The sequence below is a fragment of the Haliotis cracherodii genome, unplaced genomic scaffold (genome assembly GCF_022045235.1).
Source record: "Haliotis cracherodii isolate W230 unplaced genomic scaffold, xgHalCrac1.p SCAF_1, whole genome shotgun sequence".
NCBI lineage: Eukaryota > Metazoa > Mollusca > Gastropoda > Lepetellida > Haliotidae > Haliotis > Haliotis cracherodii.
The window spans coordinates 86,728,241-86,748,882 of NW_027266264.1; the positions used below are offsets into that span (position 1 = coordinate 86,728,241).

Here is a 20,642-nt window from a genome sequence, read left to right on the forward strand (position 1 = left end):
ATGTAGTTCAGCACTTTGAAGGTAGATTGGTTATATTGGATAGCACTGTCGAGAACGGGTAGATTGGTTAGGTAGTTAGCCCTTTGAAGGTATATTGGTTATGTTGGACTGCTCTGTCGAGAAGGGGTAGATTGGTTATGTAATTATAACTTTGAAGGTAGATTGGTTATGTGGGGTAGCACTGTGCAGGACGGGTGGAATGCGGGTGTGTAGACGTAACCAGGGATTACGCCGACCGAGAACTGCCATGTTCTCTAGACACAGAGGATCGGTGGCTTTTTTCTCTTAAATTATCAGCAAGGTTATTTTTTAGCCTTCATAATAATCCTCACTTTTAGTATACCCAACAGTGAGAACATTGACTGTTTGTTGTAACATACACGCATGCAGATGTGCTCAAAACCAGACATGCCTGGGTATTCGTTGTATTATAAGAAAACAATTCGCCCACTTTAAACATTTACTGTTTTTCTTCAGTATTTTATGGGCGGCTCCGTCCATGCCCACTAGTTTTTACAAGGTGGATAATTTCAGAAATGATTTTAGAATGAAAATTACGAGACAAAAATATAGTATAATTTAATTGTTAATTTTATTTTTAACCGGCAGTATCTGTTTTATCTTTCGCTCTTATGTAAAAAGATGTTGGTTCTTGTCTGTAGGTCGCTACTAAACGTAAGTTCCCCGCGAACGCCGTGTACGGATTGTGTACAGTGTGTGTACGGTGTGTGTACGTCGTGTGTACGGCGTGTTACATCACGCTGGGGTTTCGGTATTATATACTCCCCACACTCTACAGTAAATCTCGTAAGATGCGTGGCAGCTTATTGTCTGAATCTGGGGATGACAAATAAATTGATTTGACCCGAACCCACGACGGGAGGGATTACAGGACCCAGTACCAAGGCAATAAGCATCACTTGTGTTACAAGACATATTGGTGTGATGGTTTCTATATAATATACATGAGGGGGTTGTATTGAACAACCGACAGAAAAATGGAGTCCCAAATAGAAGCACAATTGTATTATTTACCGATCAATTGTGAAGCAATGCCCCATGCTTCAGAAGTCAGGGCATGAAATATACATTTATACACAATGTAGATTTCGGTAATTGACAGACTTATTACCAATCGATAACAGATAAAAGGTTTTCTACGCAGAGAAATTGTGACATTTGACAGTCCGTTAGACATTTCTAGCCGTCCGCAATAAAACCTTTAAAACGAAAGATAAAAAGACAAGGATTGTGTTTATTATGTTTAATCTCTTGCTGGGTTTACGACCTGTGAAGGTTGTCTGCCAACAATCTTATAAATTGTTAAATTCTCGAGGTGTTGATATCCAGATTCGGCGATCAAATATCTTGAGTAATGACGGGAGTAAGTGTCTATCTCTGAGTACCGTCTAACAATAGGCGGCGACAGATGATCCCCACCTCCTCCTTGCCCATCCCTACTGTCTGTTTCCAGTAATCATACCTACCTATCCCAACCTCGGAGATTGGTCCCAAACTTAACACTCAGGCCGGTGCTATATATTACGCTTTTCCCCCTTAATCAAAGTTTGGTCACCTATGGTGATTCTATTAGACTGTCGCCGCTGTTTAATCAGATGTCTCGAGTTGGCAGGGAGCGTCCACCGTGTAGGGCTGGTGAGAAGCGTTAACCCCCGGTCACAAACTTACTTAGCCAGCAGTCGGAATCACACCTTACCATGTCATAACAATTAGACGACTCTTCGTTGGATTATTCGACATATATATCTAAATTTTATTAGCAAATAGAGCTTCATGTCTTCCACAGCTCGAAATAACATTGGTTGATTACTGTTTGTATAACAGTGTGGACCAGTTTGTACTCTGGGATGTGGTTATTTGATGTGAGGGTCGGGCGACGGACCCCCTCCCCCCCCCCCCCCCCCCCCCCGATTCGGTTGCTTACAATCAAATACTTACAAAAGTCTGTGCTTGAAGAAATGGCCCCTATGTGAATGTCTAATTAACGCTGCTCATTACTGGTGAAAATGTCGCAGGATCATTAGACGTGTGATTGATGTACTGTTTACTACATTCATTTGGACTTTATCGTTGTTTAAGCTTTGTTAGTTGTGTTTTCATATGCGTTATTAAAACGTGGATATATACGATCGATAGATATTCCAACTTTCAACGAGGTTCTTAAAGAGCAAACTTATGGATTACGTGTAAGGTAATTGGTGTTTGGGGATGATTTAGCCAGCACAATCGCCTGTTTTAAATCAAATTGATTAGTTTTTAATTAAGTTGGGGTCTGCTATGTATTGATTGTAGCTAGAATGTCACTCAGTTTAGGGAATCTATTTGTACGCAGTAAAGAGCAAATACTGGACTAACACGATCACCAAGGCACGGTTTACGATAGAAAACACATATATCACGCAATATTTGAATCAACGCGAAATTTATTTGCCATAAAAATATTTTGAATCAGCAGTAAATTTAGTAATCTTTTAACTCTCTGGTTTATAGTATTGCTACTTTAAGAAAAATAAGGTTATGTTATTAGTGTATGGTTTCAACAAAAAATTTTTTTTTACTCGTGTGAATTTTGACAGGGTGACTCGACTGCTATCTGTTCCGAACCGCATGTAGGACGGCGGGTATTCTCATGCACGACAGCTGTCCTGAGGATACGGCCCTCTGTGAAGTTAACCCGAAATATAGTTACTGTTCCGGAAAATGTATGTGATAGTTTAAGGACGCCAGGTTATTAGCAGCGAGTAGTGAACATTCCCCCGCCACCACGCATCGCGGTATCCATGTTGAGAGTGCACGGGATCTTGGGTGTTGGAAAATCACTGACAGCGTCAGATTAACCAACGTAGCAGAACAGAACGTCATATTTTGTTATTTTCCGATCACAATGTGTTGCATTTGTATTTCAATGCAACTTTACAGAGCATGACATGAAACGACACAATCTAGTTGATATATATTTTGTTAATAGTACAAGTCATATTATCATATATTTTGTTAATAGTACAAGTCATATTATTAGATATTTTGTTAAGAGAACAAGTAATATTAGTACATATTTTGTTAATAGTACAAGTCATATTATTATAAATTTTGTTAATAGTACAAGTCATATTATTATATATTTTGTTAATAGAACAAGTCATATTAATATATAATTTGTTAATAGTACAAATGACACTTACATACAGGGCCTGTATGTTTTTTTCTATTATTAATAATTGAGCGTAATATACTAAATTCTCACAGATCACTTTCATTATTGAACAAGCCAAATTGATATATTTGGCTTATTGTCTTTACAGGACTTCGGTAACAGTTATTTCCTGTACCACATGTTCAGATTTAATATTCCCATTTCGAGAAGTGTTGACTTTCATATCTGTTCCCATATAGTCTACCCGCCACTACTAACTCATGCGAAGGGCGACTTTTTGCGACAATCTGCTGATAGTGCTATCCCCTGCCGTCGAGGAATTTAACCGTCTCACCTGCCATGCAGTCAAAGTTTATTGCCACAATCGTAGCATATGTTTGACATGTTTTATGTGAATAAACCTTTTCGGCAAATTCAATTTCGTTAAAAAAGAATTCAAACAGCTAGGCTGTTTACACCTGATTAATTGTGTCTACTGTCTACTCACCAGAGGCCTGATTAATTGCATCTACTGTCTACTCACCAAGCCAACGGCTGAAGGATTTTGGGGAGAGAGAAAGAGAGAAAGAAAGAAAGAGAGAAATATTTTATTCAGATGTCTAGCGTGTTTAACAAAGTAACATCATAAAAACATATCACATTGTACCCCCGGTTAGTTAGGGCCTATTAGACACCAGTTACCGTAAAACGGTCAATAATAATAAAAGCAGTAATAATGCTAAACTAATACAAATACCCTATGTTTATAGCTTTATAGTTAATAACAGAGCGAGGGGAAACAACTATGATCTGTTGTTTTGTCGACGCCGTCAACGTTCTGTAGCTGAGTGGGGAATCGGACTTGTTTGTTTATTTGCTTGTTTAACGCCGCACGCAGGAATTTTCCAGCTATACGACGGCGGTCTGTAAATTATCGAGTCTGGACCAGACAATCTGGTGATTGATATTATGAGCATCGATCCACGCAACTGGGATACGATGACATGTATCAACCAAGTCAGCGAACCTGACCACCCGACCCCGTTAGTCGCCGAATCTTTACGGGTCGGATACCGATTTAGTGTCATTCTTGCCGTCATGTATACATGATATTGTTCTTGACCACCAAGCCGGATGATTGTTTCTACAAGTAACGGAGCAACTGTAGATTATGATCAACTAAAACTGTTTTCTATGCTACGGCACTGGTGTGTGTGTGTGTGCGCGTGCGTGTGCGTGCGTGCGTGTGTGTGTGTGTGTGTGTGTGTGTGTGTGTGTGTGTGTGTGTGTGTGTGTGTGTGACTACCCAATATGTATTATCAGACCAATATAGCCTTTGGTATTATCGTTAAATTTATGGTACGTGATAATGCCGTTGTGACGTTAAACCTTTGACTCAACACTGTGATGCTGAATATTTAAGTTGTGATATTGATCTATCGATTTTCCATTTCGTTGTACACGTGTATTGTCTTGACTTACCGTTGACTCTCTGACCTGGTAACATAAAAGGATAACATAGTATAAAAATATACGCCGAACCTTCTACCGTCAACAAATAAAATCGAATATAAATTGTTAACTGCTTGTGGTAATGTTGATGTAAAGCGAACAGCCTGTAGCAGATAATTTCATGCATGGAGAACCGCAGGTTTGTCAGAACGACCTTGGATGTAACAGCAGGACGCCCTTGTCATCACCTCCCGATCGCCTTCATTGACCGTTGCCTCCACCTCATCAATTAAATAGTAGAGAAAATACTAATTTAACGTTAACGCTATGCCTTTAACATTGCCTCGCGTGGCCTCGCGCCTTCCCTTGCACTCTCGTGTTACTGACCTGGCGATGTAAACCCTTTGTGTGGACACAGGCTTTAGATTCCACGAGAATATCACATTTGTCCTTACGTTGAGGTTTAATTGAGCTATTTCACCCATAAATCAGACACTTTGGGTTTTATTGATTTCTTGGCTGGGTTTAAGTAGTTCAGTTTTGTATAAAAACTATTTCCGACTGTACCTCAAATCCGACTTTCTATGCTAAATGACAACGCGCTTTAGGTTTATCACCACCCCACCCACAAAACATGGGCCACTGGCATAGTTTCTGTGTTGCATGCAGGCGAAATAGTGTTTTGAGAGAGCTGTGTTGAAATCTGTTTGGTAGCGGCATCTCAGGAAAGCACTCAAACAGGTTTCCTTGCCTGCAAATGTGTGAAAGTACATTGAATATAACTGCTTGAGAGCATAGGTAATCTTACTAACTCGGGGTTGGGATGGCGCACCCCTCGAGGTAGTAGAAGGGCTCGTCTCTCAACGTCAACATAACGTCTACACAAAACGTTACCTCTACGCGTGACGTCTACACGTTACTATGTGGTCTGTGTCTAGGACGTACATATTGGGTAGATGGTCTGTGTCTGGAAAATGCATAATGGGTAGGTGGTCTGTCTAGAACGTACATATTGGGTAGATGGTCTGTGTCTGGAAAATGCATAATGGGTAGGTGGTCTGTCTAGAACGTACATATTGGGTAGATGGTCTGTGTCTGGAAAATGCATAATGGGTAGGTGGTCTGTCTAGAACGTACATCACGGGAAGGTGGTCTGTGTCCAGGAATTACATTTGGGTAGGTGGTCATATACACACGGATTCAGATAGGGTACCCTCAAAAGCGTATTTCTCGTAATTGTGGATTTACAGATGTATACTTTAAGCCCAAATTGGATGATTAAATGAAAAGGAATGTTAAGTTGCTTGTTCGTAACCATTGCCATGAACCGCTAGTGAGCGTATCAACCATAGTGAATAGTCGCTTGATCGCCTTATCGCTTATCTGTAAGTACGTTATGTTCCCACGACAAAGTCGCTTATGATGTAATCGCTTGGCATATTACGCATTCAAACTGATATTATCCTATTTACGTGTCCTTATTTACACGTTCACTTATCTGCGCACACAGTGACAGACATAAGAACGCCGTGGGGTTTCCCGGTGAGAAATAATTAGTCCCTCTGCTGGTCGTAAGAAGCGAATTCCTGATACGGGTGGTGGTCAGCTGCGGTCATTGGGTTGATTGTGTCAACGCACCCTGACTGCGATTCTTTGACTTGATTATTTACAAGCCGCCGTCTAGACTAAAACTATGAAAACATTTCTTTATAATAAATGTATTTTTCTTTTCACAACACCCTTTACTCTTCTGCTGAATATACATTATATATATTCAGCATACTTGGCGCAGGACTAGCCGCCGTCATATAGCTGGAATGTTGCTAAAAATCACTCACTCAAAATGGCACACTCACACATTATAACACATTCAAGGTATTACTGGGTATTCTTTAATGGCATGGTCACTTGATACCCATCGCAGGACGAGTGACAGTCACATGCGCGGCTCAGTAACTTTTCGTCACAACAGCTGTGAACATCTCTATGCATATCAATGACGAAATGCGAGACCCTAATGAATATCTGGTTTTGTTACGAAGCTGTTACATTGCTATGAATATGTCCATATTGTGTCTCTCTCTGAGTATTGATAATTTGTTTAGAGGAATTCAAATGTCATTAAAACATTCTTAAAATTGTTGGTATTTCTGTACGCATGGAGTATCAGCGTGAATCATTTATTTACATCGCATCATTGCAGTGAATATTAATATTGTATTATTATGGTATAATGTTACAATAATGAACTTGTCGAGTCCAGGCACGTGTTGTTTGTGCGTGAACGGGATAGACGATAAGCTCCGTTCAGCGACGAGGAAGATAAACTCCGTACATCGCGGAGGGTGCACGACTTTAGCGTTATCTGTGAGTCGGAAGCAAGAATCTGCCATCGTGGCATCACACAGGCACGGACTGTAGGTTGAATCCCTTTTAATATAGCACCCCTCCACTGGGGTACATGTAGATGTGAAGCTTGCTAAGTGTCAGCGGAGACTTATACGAAGCTAATCGTAATGGGTTGATAGTATACGTGAGTTACTGTTGCCATGGTGACGTTAAGTCTGACCTGACACTGTGATGGGGCCGAGAAGGGGGTGGGGGATGTGATTTTGATACGACATGGTTGGTATGTAATTGTTACAGCGAAACCGATTAGAATGACCGTTGGGTCACAGATTTTTAAATTATTCCAAATGACTGGTCTATCGGTTGGTTGGTTGGTTGGTTTGTTGTTTAACGCCGCAATATTCCAGCTATATGACGGCGGTCTGTGAATAATCGAGTCTGTACCAGGCAATCCAGTGATTGACATCATGAGCATCGATCCATCCAATGACATACATCAACCAAGTCAGCGAGCCTGACCACCCGATCCCGTTAGTCGCCTTTTACGACAAGCATAGTCGCCTTTTACGGCAAGCATGGGTTGGACTAGGTCAAGACCTATTCTACCCCAGAATCTTCACGGGCCACTGGTCTATCGGTCCTCCATCTTAATACAACATTATATTAGTAATGAGTATAATTCGCGGCCCAGCATTATACTCTGTTTGGACAGATTCATTACAGTTGATTTAGCAGCGTAAGTTTGGCTTTTTTATTCATTGATTTATCTCTAAAGGTTTTGTACCTGGAAATACAGGTAAGAAGTGGTTATTCGTCATCAACATCAAAAATATATTTACTTTTATAATTACAAAATCTTTACGCACTTTTCATTCTGTCTTAAAGACTTGTTTCAATACGTTTTGACTCTTCATTCTATTCACATGAAAACTTAAGTAAACAGTTCCATGTGTTTAAAGGTTTGAACCAGTAACGTATTACATTTCTAGAAATGAACAACGGATGTCGACCAAGTTCACCATAAACTGCAGCAGTATAGGACTTATATACAACCTATTTACAACCTGTTAAATGTACACGTTCAAGTGCTAACACGTGAACCGCTCCTACGTTTCGCAACTACAGTGCTTATTGGGTGTAACAAAAGAATGAAATAACTGGCAACACTGTCTAGTGTAAAATCACATTTCTGTAAATTATGTAAGAGGTTGTTCATAGCTTTCAATGCCTTTTCTGCCAATGTGCTACCTTACATTTTCCAAAACAAGAAATTATTGTAGATCAGTAATTAAGTGCGTCAACTGTCTGCAACACCAGCGGCAGCGAACAGTGCTGCGGGACAAGGTAACCATTGATGATCATGAAGAGAGACTGACAAAGACCTCATTAGGCAAGGAGAAGACTGTAGCCCAGTCCCGTTCTGTGTTGCTCTTTATACCGCCACACCACGACAAGAAGGCCGACTGAGGCCTATCAAAGGGTATGCAGTCATCTGGCACGACTGTGGTGCAATACGCAGTCTTTTGTCCATTTCCACACCGTAATTGGGCAGCCAAAAGGAAAGTCTGAATAATATTTTTGGACAGTTCATCGGTTTTTGTGGTGGCAATATCCTCGCATGTGTATTTCCTTCGTCATCCCGGCTACTTGCAAAGACAGGGTATTAATATCTCGTGGCAGGTATTAACGGGATATGAGATTGATACACGAATTATTCACACATCGTCAGTCCTATTGACCAGACTCAACATCAATATCGTCAGTTTACGGTCAGATGTCAACAGGGACTTGACAAAGGCATTTATCGTCTCTTACAACACGAGAGAACATCCACTGTCGGAACTAGACTTTTACAAGTCTCAAAGCCAATAATTATTAGTTAAAATCACAATTTCTAGATTATGTAAATAATAAGAACCAATTATCGCTATGAAAGACTATGAGTCCTAAGACTGCCCACATATCTAGACTTGCCTATTAGGAGGATAGAATTATTACACATCTATGGACATTTCCTCAGGACAGCCTTGGAGCAAGGCTAGTGGTAGGACTGCGCTGTCTGATAAGGGTACACATTATTCCTTGTTAGCCACTAGACCTTGAGCACGGACTGTTGGTTCCGACTAATATCTTACCATAACACCCAGCCGGCCTGAACAGACAGTTTCATCACCAATGTTCACTGTCACGTGATCTGAGGGAGAAGACTCCGGAAAAGAACAAATTGCTTGAGAGTTCTGACCATATCCGACAACGATACACTGAACATCAGCGAAGGATGAGGTTTTGGGGGAATAGCGAGAGCTAAGGACTTGGATTACGGAACCATCGTCGAAATATTTTTAAAGCGTGAAATAAAGTTACATTATACTATAAATCGATTTATGAAGGAAGTAGCTCTTTGATGTATTTCCAGCGATCCATGCAAATTATTTCACTCTTACGATCATAATTGTGAGGCATCATTTCTATAAGGACACTCGGTATTATTTTTTAGAAAGAAAAACTTCCGTACATAAAGACATAACGGCACTCTAGGTAGGTTGCAAGCACGCGCTGAGGAGCAGTGTCAGAGACATGTAGCTGTTAAATGCTTGGCAATAAGTGCCAGGCGGGTCATGCCCCGGACATGCCGGCTAGATTAAGGTTCTATTCCAATATTGCAACAGATTCCCACAAACTGTGTTTGTGTGTCCCTCTCGTGATGTGGATTCACAGCTGCTGTGTAGGGCTAAGGCAACATCCATCGACCATCAAATCCCCTCAATATGAAGGACACCCTTTCACACCAAGGCACAATTAGACACCCCCTTCTATCCCCGTCAATCGGAGGGACACCCTTTTACATCCTTCTGTCCCCGTCAATATGAAGGACACCCTTTCACACCAAGGCACAACCAGACACACCCTTCTATCCCCGTCAATCGGAGGGACACCCTTTTACATCCTTCTGTCTCCGTCAATCGGAGGGATACCCTTTCACACCAAGGCACAACCAGACACCCCCTTCTATCCCCGTCAATCGGAGGGACACCCTTTCACATCCTTCTGTCTCCGTCAATCGGAGGGATACCCTTTCACACCAAGGCACAACCAGACACCCCCTTCTATCCCCGTCAATCGGAGGGACACCCTTTTACATCCTTCTGTCTCCGTCAATCGGAGGGATACCCTTTCACACCAAGGCACAACCAGACACCCCCTTCTATCCCCGTCAATCGGAGGGACACCCTTTTACATCCTTCTGTCTCCGTCAATCGGAGGGATACCCTTTCACACCAAGGCACAACCAGACACCCCCTTCTATCCCCGTCAATCGGAGGGACATCCTTTCACATCCTCCTGTCTCCGTCAATCGGAGGGACACCTATTTACACCGAGGTACAATTAGACATCCCCTTAAATCCCCGTCAAGGGGGCACGGGTGGCCAAGTGGTCTAAGGCGCCGCGATTCGCTGTGCAGAGTTGCGTCCCTTGGTCACACCATAAACCTATGATTGTGGGATCGAATCCCGGTTCGCCCTGATTATGTTTCTAGGTTTGTCAGCACCATACCCGTGCTCGTGGGTTTCACCGAAGTGGTAAACGTCTGAGACCTGCATCACTTCGGGCTTTCCTCCCACATTAAGCTGACACGCCGCGATATAACTGGAAAACTGTTAAAAGCGGCGTTAAATCCAACTCACTCACTCACTATCCTCGTCAATCGGAGGGACACTCCTTCACACCAAGGCACAATCAAACACCCCGTACAAACCCCGTCAATCGGACTGACACCCTTTCATAGTCACACCCTTCTATCCCCGTCAATCGGACTGACGCCCTTTCACACCCTTCTGGCCCCATCAAACCGAGTGACACCCATTCACATCAAAGCACAACCAGACACCACCCCTAGGAACACACGTAGACGCACATCAACACCCCGGACACGCCCTACGTAACCCCGGGCGCCTATGCAATCAGCCCATTAATGGTCACCAGAAAGATAAAGTCCCTCTGACCTGAGCTTTTATTGTGAACCCTCTAGCCAATGCCTTCAGTGAGGTATTAACCGCCGACCTCAGTTTCATGTCTTATTCATCAGCTGGTTGTTGCAATTATCGGCAAGTGTTACAACGGCGGTGACGAGCTGAGAATTTCCTAGTTCACCATGTTCAGTGTCTAAACCAGTAACACACATCAGTATGCCGACATCTGTTCACCTATACATCCTATGCAAATTGCTCCTTTGTTAATTTCGTATAGAATGATGAGGCAATTACATACAATGAAGCAGACATCAAATAAGAAGTGTGATGCGATATGCACTTGTTGCTGTATGTTGTCCACACGCCTTCAGGCAATGCATTACTTATAGGTAAATTGTAGTAATTGGAAAGACTTGATAAGGTTACGGAACACTTAGTGAGCTCCGTGGTCTACAAGCCACTTCACAATCTTTATTGTACTTGTACTTTTAGTTTTGGCGCAAGGCTGAATCCGCTTGCCGTTGACAACGTACTCGCGAAGATGTTGACGCAGTCGAATACTAGTATGTCGCGTCAATTTGTCTAAACATTAGACTTTTATGTTAACGTTTTCAACAACGATGGGAGGACATTTTTTTTGGAAAGGAGTGGGTTGGTGAGTGCACAACTTTTTGGATAGGAATGAGTCGATTGGAGCACAGCTTTTTGGAAAGGAGTTGGTCGGTGGGTGCACAGTTTTTTGGAAAGGAGTGGGTCGGTGGTAGTCCTGCACCATGACCGTGGAATATATTTATTTCATGAAAAAATAATAATCTAAAAATGCATACAAAAGCAAGTCTAGCCAGCTCAAGCTAGCTCTATTTTTAAAAAATATTTTTAGAGTCAAGAAGGATATTGTGTAATATAAAATTTCAGAGACTAAATGTTAGTCTAGGTCGGTGGGTGCACAGCTTTTTGGAAAGGAGTTGGTCCGTGGGAGAACAGCTTTTTGGAAAGGAGTTGGTCGACGGGAGCACAGCTTTTTGGAAAGGGGTTGGTCGGAGGGTGAACAGCTTTTTGGAAAGGAGTTGATCGGTGGGTGCACAGCTTTTTGGAAAGGAGTGGGTCGACGGGAGCACAGCTTCTTGGAAAGGAGTTGGTCGGTGAGTGCACATCTTTTTGGAAAAGGGGAGGATGCACTTAAAAGAGAATAAAAATGCTACATAGTAATAATTGTTGTTTTTGTAATTGCCAGCATGTCACCAAATGATTATATGTTATTTATACTTTAACAGTGTTAGTTACAAGGAAATAGGGCGTGGCATGTGCCAAAGCAGCCCACTCCAAGGTCCACGTGTTTCTGTAAAACGAGTGAATGAGTTGGATTTATAGTCGCTATTAAAAGTACTTCCGGTTGTATTTCGGCATAAGCTGATGTGTAGTGGCGTGCTGTAGGGTCGATGGGAGGTAGTGTGTTGAGGAGTGAAATGCGTGAATGTTGTTTTATGTCCAGTAAGCTGTACTCAAATAGCCCGAAAATAATCGGGCCACACAGACCAGTGGCAGGGGCCATGAACATCGATCCACCCTGTCGGGGTATGCTCCCATACAGTCATCCGTATCACGTGGTCATCACCGATCTGCTGTTGCGATGGGATGAAGGGTCTGGTGCGTTGCCCAGCACAGGGTTCCGTTGTGATGTCGGGTGGATTGTGGATTGTGATTTATTGTAGTGTTGTCGTATGTACAGCACAGATGGGTTGAGTCGTTTGCTAGGGAATGGGCACGGAGGCCACATGCATATTTAGATTGTCACTGGCGGATCCCGAAACAAGACCACCCGGCGCAGAGTTACAGCTGTAACTTGTTAGAACCCCATTTACCTTCTGCAACCAGTCTGATGTCACAACTCCCACTATCGGGGAGACCTGTTGACATGTACTCTCATACAGCCCTTTGTATACCGTGACGCCGGCTTTTGTAGATCGAAACACCGTCTGATTTAAGGTTACCGCAGTTCAGAGGAGTAGTATTATTTTCAGGGAGCAGGTACACAGATAAGGCCAAATACCACCGTCTCAGCGTGCCCCACCTGCACTAACACAATGTTCATGATCAACACTGGGTAGGAGTCTATCATTTCCTCATGAAACGCCCTCGTGTAGACGTGTGATGGACGTACTCACACAGCGTTTAGTGGCCTGTTGTTCATACTGACGGCGACGTGAAGTACACACTGCATTCTACTGGCAGTAGTGTGGCGTGTACCACTGCATTCTACTGTCAGTAGTGTGGCGTGTACCACTGCATTCTACTGGCAATAGTGAGGTGTGTACCACTGCATTCTACTGACAGTAGTGTGGCGTGTACCACTGCATTCTACTGGCAGTAGTGTGGCGTGTACCACTGCATTCTACTGGTTGCAGCCTGGCGTGTACCACTGCAATCTACTGGCAATACTGTGGCATGTACCACTGCATTCTACTGGCAGTAGTGTGGCGTGTACAACTGCATTCTACTGGTAGTAGTGTGGCGTGTACCTCTGCATTCTACTGGTTGCAGCCTGGCGTGAACCACTGCATTCTACTGGCAATAGTGTGGCGTGTACCACTGCATTCTACTGGTAGTAGTGTGCCGTGTACCACTGCATTCTACTGGTAGTAGTGTGGCGTGTACCACTGCATTCTACTGGCAGTAGTGTGGCGTGTACCACTGCATTCTACTGGCAATAGTGTGGCGTGTACCACTGCATTCTACTGGCAGTAGTCTGGCGTGAACCACTGCTTTCTACTGGTAGTAGTGTGGCGTGTACCACTGCATTCTACTGGCAGTAGTCTGGCGTGAACCACTGCTTTCTACTGGTAGTAGTGTGGCGTGTACCACTGCATTCTACTGGCAGTAGTGTGGCGTGAACCACTGCTTTCTACTGGTAGTAGTGTGGCGTGTACCACTGCATTCTACTGGCAGTAGTGTGGCGTGTACCACTGCATTCTACTGGTTGCAGCCTGGTGTGTACGACTGCAATCTACTGGCAATACTGTGGCGTGTACCACTGCATTCTACTGGCAGTAGTGTGGCGTGTACCACTGCATTCTACTGGTTGCAGCCTGGCGTGTACCACTGCATTCTACTGGCAATACTGTGGCGTGTACCACTGCATTCTACTGGCAGTAGTCTGGCGTGAACCACTGCTTTCTACTGGTAGTAGTGTGGCGTGTACCACTGCATTCTACTGGCAGTAGTGTGGCGTGTACCACTGCTTTCTACTGGTAGTAGTGTGGGTGTACCACTGCATTCTACTGGCAGTAGTGTGGCGTGTACCACTGCGTTCTACTGGCAGTAGTGTGGCGTGTACCACTGCATTCTACTGGCAGTAGTGTGGCGTGTACAACTGCATTCTACTGGTTGCAGCCTGGCGTGTACCACTGCAATCTACTGGCAATACTGTGGCATGTACAACTGCATTCTACTGGCAGTAGTGTGGCGTGTACCACTGCATTCTACTGGTTGCAGCCTGGCGTGTACGACTGCAATCTACTGGCAATACTGTGGCATGTACCACTGCATTCTACTGGCAGTAGTGTGGCGTGTACCACTGCATTCTACTGGTTGCAGCCTGGCGTGTACGACTGCAATCTACTGGCAATACTGTGGCGTGTACCACTGCATTCTACTGGCAGTAGTGTGGCGTGTACCACTGCATTCTACTGGTTGCAGCCTGGCGTGTACGACTGCAATCTACTGGCAATACTGTGGCGTGTACCACTGCATTCTACTGGCGGTAGTGTGGCGTGTACCACTGAATTCTACTGGTTGCAGCCTGGCGTGTACCACTGCAATCTACTGGCAATACTGTGGCGTGTACCACTGCATTCTACTGGTAGTAGTGTGTCGTGTACCACTGCATTCTACTGGTAGTAGTGTGGCGTGTACCACTGCACTCTACTGGTTGCAGCCTGGCGTGTACCACTGCATTCTACTAGTATTAGTGTGGCGTGTACCATTGCATTCTACTGGTTGCAGCCTGGCATGAACCACTGCATTCTACTGGCAATAGTGTGGCGTGTACCACTGCATTCTACTGGTAGTAGTGTGGCGTGTACCTCTGCATTCTACTGGTTGCAGCCTGGCGTGAACCACTGCATTCTACTGGCAATAGTGTAGCGTGTACCACTGCATTCTACTGGTAGTAGTGTGGCGTGTACCACTGCATTCTACTGGTAGTAGTGTGGCGTGTACCACTGCAGTCTACTGGTTGCAGCCTGGCGTGTACAACTGCATTCTACTGGTAGTAGTGTGGCGTGTACCACTGCATTCTACTGGCAGTAGTCTGACGTGAACCACTGCATTCTACTGGTAGTAGTGTGGCGTGTACCACTGCATTCTACTGGCAGTAGTGTGGTGTGTACCACTGCATTCTACTGGTAGTAGTGTGGCGTGTACCACTGCGTTCTACTGGCAGTAGTGTGGCGTGTACCCCTGCATGCTACTGACGAGAGTGTGGCGTGTACCACCCCATTCTACTGACGGCAAAACGCGACGTGTACACAATATATTACTGAAGGCAGCATGACGTGACACAATAATCTACTTACGTACTGTGACACACTCTTTGCGCGATGGACGAGCAGCAAAGGTTGTCTCTGGGTCGGGAGGATCGGAGGCTGAAGTATAATTACATCCTTTGATAAATGACAAACATAATTGACGAATGTTCATTTTCCGTAAAAAAATCCAATTAAAGTAGAACTAAGTGATTTTTTGTGATGTTTGCAGCGCTAGTCTTTGACCAGGAATAGGAGCTCGTGCTCATTAATTATTGAGATTAGTTTTCGTCATCGCTTAATGGGCTCATGTCACTTGTTGTTGCCAGGCTGCTTCAGGTTGCTGCAGGGTTGATACTTTTTGAAGGAATATGTTACTAAGTTCTTCATAGATGAGGATGTTGATGTTTATGATGATCACGATGAAACCACTTGTAGAGATGTGGATGATGATACTCTTGATGGCGTTTGACACTTTGGTGAACCCATTAACCCTCTTCAGACAGACAATGATAATCAGGGAGAATCTGAAATCAACGGATACTGCCACAACTAAGATATGCAACTCCTGACATCAAATGTCACCGATTCATTCGTGCGATCGATGACGACGTTGATGATTATGATGACATTTTGACAATATTATGGTGATGAAAATATATCAGATGAAGATGACACTTTGGAAACCAAATTACGGTTGTGATGATGATGGTGTTTATGGCACATGCCACTTTAGTGATACTGCTGCTGTTACTGAACGATGTTTACCTGAATATTGAATATATGATGCTATTTGCGTTTATGATGACATTATCTAGAGAGATATCATTACAATTCTGACGCTGTTACGTTTTTTATGCAGAAGACCCGTAAACCTAACACTGAAACAGCAGGTATGTGATTCCACGCACGGAAAAGAAAGCTACTGGTCCAAGTAATGGCGCTCTAATCCACTCACTCTTCCCAAGCTTGGCTAAGACAAGATGAAGTCAAGTGAAAGTCATCCCGAAGTTCAAAGCCTAGTCCGTCCGTCCCAAAGGCATAAACGTAATCACATAACACATCCATATTTACCAGTGAAATGTGTGCATGTTAGACACGTGTGAAGATCGCAGCTCCAGTTTGTTCATTATACGGGGCAATACCGTGTAATCATTCCATCAGGGTTCGATCCTGGAATTAACTGGTAGTTATCGTCTCTTTACGGTCGTTCAGACGGGTAAACAGATGCGTGTAATCGCCTCCATATTGTGAGAATACGCACAGATTATCTTAATTATGCTTTAATGAGTAGGAGGTCGTGGTCCGAGGACAGCAGGAGCGTTTGACTGTAGTTATTCACTTGTGTTCAATGTTATTTCTGTAGATCAAATACACGATTACCATGATTCGTGACATTCCTGTAATTTTGTCTCGCCCTGCACGGATCTGACGTGGCCCGTGGTGGCAGCAGCTGCGAGGCACAGTTCCTAACGACTCTATACCACCCGATATTACATGCGGTAAGCTACTTTGCCATTGTGCTGGAACGAGACCGCGGACCAAGTTCAGACCATTGCACAACTGTAGTAGGTGTATATTGAGTGGAAGGTTTATGCTGATGCAAGGCGGACAGAGTCGGTGGTACGATTGCTGGAGGAGTGAATGTTGCTGCGTTGCTGATGTTTAGAGTGACCTGCATTCGGACTGTATTCTCTGTTCCATGGACGTCACAGATCTAATATAGCATGTATAGAATAATATGCGGAATTATCATACCGTTGTTCATCTGCAAGTCAGAAGACATTCCTGTAAGTCATCAAGCCTCTGGATGGTGCGGCAGCTATGAAGTGAATTATTCTCCTTCGAGGACGGTTTGTGATCACTAAAGACAGCCAAGCGATTGAATAGCAATAATGTAATCTAAAACTAACTCAACCATCCGAACATCTACTGCGAGCCTGCCAGACAATTACGGAGAAATAAACGTAAAATCTATGACAGCTCTAGAATGGCTTTATACGGCGAAACAAGAGACTCAAAGAGGCAGCGTATAAAAAAATTCTATAGCTTCTGAATAAAAAAACGAGACAACTTTATTGTCGATGTAGTTGTGTCGAACCAATGACGCTAAGTGCAGCTGTTAGTTTGCCGCCATGTATACCTGTGTAATATGACCGTGCCTGATCGGTACATCAGTATACAAATGGGCCGAGAATGATAATGTGATAAAATACATTAATGTAATCAATTTATAAGTAAGCTTAAAACCTGGCAATGGATAGGTTAGTGATGATTGTTTAGATTGTCCAAATGCATTAGCAATTGAGATGGCAATGTTTAAAAAATTATTTTTGTTTTCAAATAATTTGAATGTAGTTCGATGATAAACCGCTGGGGAGAAAAACGAAAACACAGAAATGTGAATATTGTGTTGGTGTAATCACTTATATTCCCAATATCAACTGCATTTGTTTCCATATCTATCATTTCAAACAATAAATACCCCTTCATAACCGTTGACATTTTATGTATAATAATATCATTAAATATGTAATATTGATTGTTTTGTTTTTATATGTGTCTACAGGAATGTAAATTATGTATGTCTGTATATATGTATATATGAATCATAATGTCTTGTCTTTTAAAATTGCATCTGTCACGTAATGGAACGTTACTGCAATAAATATTATCTTATCTTATCTTATCTACAATGCATACAATACAGGTTAGCATTTACGCTCAGCTGTTCTTTCGATATTGCAAATATGAATAAACATTCTCCAAAACTAGCATGCTTCAAGATCTGTTGACAGATGGATATATCGTCTTGTCTTGTCACCAAGGACGGACTCTGCTGGGTAGGGGAGGGGGAGGGAGGAGGAGGGAGGGTACGGATGAGGAGGTTCTGCGTCAGATCCGGCACGCATGGGTAATGGGCTGACATTTATGTGGGGGTTCGTGTCGGCAAGGCGTCGACAAGCCGACCCCACTAAATGTCGGGCGTTGTTAGGGTGACCGTGTCAAGTCTATTTGTAGGTGATGACAGCAGATTTAGCTGGCATTTAACAGTGTCGAGTTCAATAATGATTTATTCACAAAACACCTTCATGCAGGTTATAGTGTATTTTGTAAATTCGGTTTGATGGCTGTGTTTGTGGGAAGTGTAGATGTGGCACTTTAGGACACTTTGGAACTTGGCTTGGTTGACAGGCGTCGTCTTCGCCATCATTGCAACTGACACCAACGTCATTGCAGCCGCACCAACGCCCACCACGAAACCCTTAAGGTGTGGTTTAGTATGATGGTCAACACAGTGTGTGTGCACAACGAAGGACATAGACTTGCATAAGTCTCTTAAGACAATAATTATTAGTTTAAATCATAAGATCTAGATTACGTAAATGATAAGAACAAGTTGTCCCTATAAAAGACTACGTGTACTGTCAACATATCTAGTCTAGGAGGATAGAATTACTACACCCCCATGGACTTTTCTTTGAGTAAAACATTGGTGCAAGGCTAGTATGAAAATTTGTTTGTTTGTTTGTTTGTTGTTTAACGATTTATTGTGGCCTCTTTTTACGATAACCCGACAACCCCTCTTGGAGGCCCAATAGCGGGACAGCGAGGTCTCCACAATCAATGCTTGTCGCAAGAGTCGACTAAAACGTGTACTGGAGGATTTTGACTTTGCGTATAAGGAACGCATAATATAAATCCCGACCACGAGGCTTTGAATATGATTGTCATGGTTGTCTCCACTACACCCGACACTGCCCTGTGTTACCTGATCTGATACAGTCCTTGGTAGGGTACGTCATAGGGTAACTATACTCATTCAAATGTCAAATACTGAAACTAACACTGTCAGGCTCATGTAATGACCTTACGCTAACGGTATCGAGGATGCAGCATCTTCACGAAAGAATGAACCAAATCCGAAACAATAATATTTCATATAATAGTGTATATGAAATTATCAATCGTAGTGTCATTTCATAAACATTTTGTGATAAAAACACATTTTCATAATGTCAGTGTTACTTTATAAGGTATAAGCAAACAGACACCCGTGAAGCGCCTCTGTTAGTCCAATCTATGAGATCTACTTATATAGTAGATATCTATCTACAAGCTATACTAGAGCGCTAGAGCGATATTGTGGCATCTACAAGATGTAATTGATAGTTTTAACTCGATGTCTAACTATCAACTACTTTATTACGTAACCGTGCTAATGTCATATCTTAAGATGTAGCAGATCGTTTTAACTCGACGGCTGTCAACCATCGTACAATATTGCAGTGATAATTCCGAATCTGTTAGATGTAACAAATGGTTTATATTCAATATCTGGCTATTAACTATCCTATTGTAATACAGTGATGATGTCGAATCTAGCTATAAGATGAAACCGATAGTTTGAACTCGATATTTAGCTATTAACTATCCTATAGTATTACCGTGCTATCGTGGCATCCGAGGACAATCTGACGTTTGGGTACACTACCTTACGCAATACGCCGACATTGATGGATGGACGTGTTACAGTCGACTATCAGATCAACGGAATGCGATCAGCTGTTTCAGACACTGGTCTATCTAGTTTGTAATTGCGTGTGCCGATTCAACGATAACGTATGCCGCAGTGACTGGCATCGAGCGGGACAGGTTAATGTCTCTCCATGACCTGTGTATATTACATAGATTTCCCCGCACTTCCTCGTCGCCAGGTCATGTGGAACAACATTGCACGGCACTTTTAGAATGTAGTACTTTTATCTGCAAATCGTTTGGAGTTAATCCCATTCAGACATTAGCGATTTCTTTTATGTGCTTTTGTTTTTGATTACATTTCGACATGTTTTTCCTTTTAGAGTAGGTGGAATTCACATTCCAAAATAAAGCATCTATTTTGGTATATTGAACGCAAGCTTATAACGAACAAATCACCAACCGCTGCTGTATGTACGGAAACATTACCCTGCATGGCGTGACCGGGACTATTTCCTACCCCAACCCGACACGCTCATCTCCCTCCCAGGCTTTGTCACGAGGTACACAAATTAATTTTCAATTTTTTATTTGCTGCCAAGTGTAAAAGATTTTCCTGACGCCTTTAGCAGCGTTGTACAGACACATACTTAACTTGCGGCCCGGCCGAAGTGCGTTTTTATTGACAACTTTCAAAATCTAGTTACCATTTGA

At 42.9% G+C, this 20,642-nt stretch overlaps 1 protein-coding gene across 2 annotated transcripts in view; it reads left to right on the plus strand.

The window, feature by feature from the left end:
- The window catches only part of LOC139453700 (lachesin-like), a 101,947-nt gene that overhangs the window by 1,526 nt on the left and 79,779 nt on the right, over positions 1-20,642 (plus strand). The window lies entirely within an intron of this gene.